Source organism: Chrysochloris asiatica, unplaced genomic scaffold (genome assembly GCF_000296735.1).
Source record: "Chrysochloris asiatica unplaced genomic scaffold, ChrAsi1.0 scaffold00084, whole genome shotgun sequence".
In the NCBI taxonomy this organism is placed as follows: Eukaryota; Metazoa; Chordata; class Mammalia; order Afrosoricida; family Chrysochloridae; genus Chrysochloris; species Chrysochloris asiatica.
This window is the reverse complement of record NW_006408602.1, coordinates 402,099-404,949: the sequence shown is the minus strand read 5'-3', so window position 1 is coordinate 404,949 and position 2,851 is coordinate 402,099. Positions and strand designations below refer to the sequence as shown.

The 2,851-nt window shown below is 37.0% G+C and overlaps 1 pseudogene; it reads right to left on the bottom strand.

Moving 5' to 3' along the window:
• Nucleotides 1-651: 651 nt before the first annotated feature.
• LOC102838973 lies at nucleotides 652-2,278 on the bottom strand (annotated as a pseudogene).
• Between the last annotated feature and the right edge of the window lie 573 nt (nucleotides 2,279-2,851).

Here is a 2,851-nt window from a genome sequence, read left to right as displayed (position 1 = left end):
GTTAGCAAAGAAAAAAATAGAAAATTATTTTGGAAGTTATTTTGTACCAGAAAATGTTCCAAGTAAATGTTCCTACATATTCGGAAGATTCACACAAAATGTTAAACTTTTTAATCTTCACCATAAATGCCCTACATAAATATATTAACACAAATTACAGATTGGAACCAACTTGACGGCACTTAACAACAACAACAACAACAAATAGAAGATAGAGAGTGGTTAAATGATTTACCTAAGGTTATATTATAAGTATATTTTGTCCTTTAATACTTTTTGTTTTTTTCAGAGTTTAGTACTTTTTAATTTGTCCCAAAGTTACTGAAGCAAAAACTGTGATAAAACATTCTGTTTACCTTAACACCCACCAACTAAAAAAGGGGGGGGGAAAAAGAAAAAAAGAAAGGGAAAAAAGAAAAAACAAAAAAAAAAAAAAAATATATATATATAAAACAAAAACTATTTGTGGGGGAAAAATTGTTTTGTACATGGGAAGAAACTTAATGTAAATCCAAATCCAGTCTAAACCACAGAGCAATTCCTTTTGAAAAGTATTGAGTAAGATTTCTAAGTAGATCACAGGGCTACTGTCTCAGAACATTCTCAGAAGGCTCTACCATCATCTGGTAACAGTAAAAATCCCAGAGTCCTTTATTTTTTCAAATGGAATAGAAAAAGAATAATGAAAGAACTACTAAATTGCATCTTGTTTTCCTGTGGCTTGTGGTCTCTTCCTCTGCCTCCCTAGGAGCCTCTCCACCATCCAAATCCTCCCTGGCTTCTGCCACCAAATCCATCTCTGTCATGGCTGCCTTGTTTTCCAAATCTTCCTCGACTTTCACCTTGCCCCCTGAAGACACCTTCACCCTTAGGCTTGGCCGAGTCCAAAATAGTTTTGTTTCCATAAGTTTCACCATACTCCATGGTCTTCTTGTCAGCATTAGCATCTTCTTCACTGTTTAAGTTTACAGTCCCAAACCCTTTGATGGAGCCCATTTCCTGTTCCTTGAAGATCCTGGCAAGAACAGAGCCATCAAATGACTACTTCAATGTTTCCTTAGTTGAGTCCTCAGACAGACCTTTAACAAATAGAGTTTTGGATGGCTGGCTTCTTGCGTTAGGATATCCCCTGGATCCTTGTATTTACAACCTGATGGTGGTTCCCTCAATTTCTCTTGTATTACCAAAATTCAAAGCTTCTTTAGCATCTTCAAATGAAGCAAATTCTATAAGTAAATACTCTGTAAATTTGGCCTTTTCATTCTGAGGCACCTTGTTAGCAGTTGCCTTCTCAAACATTTCCTGGAGAGTTTTCTATTCCCTCCTCCAGTTGCTGGTCTTCCCACTTCTATGGTCTTGATTTTGACCTTTTGTCCCAATACAGGAATATTGACCAACAAGAGCAAATCTCTTGTTGCTGTTTTTCTTCAAAGATTTTCTAGGCATTAGCTTCTATCTTAAATTCGTGATAAGCATTCCCTTTACTCTTTCCATCTTTGCTGACTAATCAGATATCTTTTGCAGCTTCAAACACTTCTTTCAATTCATCCTGAGTGACATTATAAGGTAGGCTTGTGGCCCGAAGCTTTCTGGCATCTCGATATTTCTTACTGTCTTTATCTTTTGGTCTTTCTAATTTAATTTCATTAACAAAACTTTTAAACTGTGAGTTCCAGGGCTTTTTCCAGGTCTTTACCAGATTAAAAATCCACATAGCAGAACTTAATAGTCATACTAATTCTGACATCTTTGACAACAAGATTATTTTAGCACAAAGGTCACTGAGACAAGTTTTTAATTCTGGAGCAGACTTGTTGCAGTTCAAGTTTACAACAAACAGATGGAAAGCTGGAGTTTGTTCTACTGCTTCTACTTTGTGCTTCTTGGCTTCAGGAGCTTACTATTTGGCCATTTCCTTCTTTTGTTTTCCAGGCACTTTTTTTGACAAGTTATTTCTCCTCCTCATAGCCCTCTTCCTCAACATCATCATTGTCTCAGCCACATACTTGGCTATCACAGGAACCACCTTGGCAGGTGCTTTCTTCCCTATTTGTTGGCATAGTGTCCATGGCCTTTTCCTCAGGGTTAGCTTCCTCATCTTCACTGTCTTCCTCTCAACATCGTCATCTTTCCCAAGGTGAAGGGAAACTGCTCCTTTCATCATGATTGGGTCAACTTCATCCTCATCCTCATCATCTTTCTCATTGTTTTCATCTTCTTCATCACTCTCTTCCTTCTTCCACCATGTGTCTGTTACTTTGTCTTGCTGTGGTGACATATGGGTTGCTGTGACTTTGGAAGCTATTCCACAAGTGTTTTAAATACCAGCAGTGTCACCCATGGTGGTCAGATAAGAGAGAGAGAGTATTTTAAATACCAGCTGTGCTACCAGATGAGAGAGAGAGAGACTATGAAGAAGCACAGATGGACTACTGCGAAATCTTAAATCACTAAGAACCTTATCAATGTCAGTGGAACACTTTCAGCATGAGAATATTGGATATTGAAATATTATGAAGAGCATCCGATTATTGTCAGATACAGTTCTGTAAAATGAGCCCCTCAAGTTGGAAGGCACTCAAAATATGATTGGAGAAAATTGCCACCTCATAGTAAAGCATTCAAGACCTTCATTTACTGATGGGGCACAACTCAAAAAAATGAAGAAAAACAGCTGTGAACATCAATTAACAATCGGAACATGGACTGTATAAAATATGAAATTTTTAAATTGTCAAAAGGAAATTCATAAACATTGATATCTTAGTCTAACACTGATCAAACATATAAAGATGATGTACTTATAATTACTTGTGTTGGGATACAAATGTTGAAAACTGAGGAAGGATCA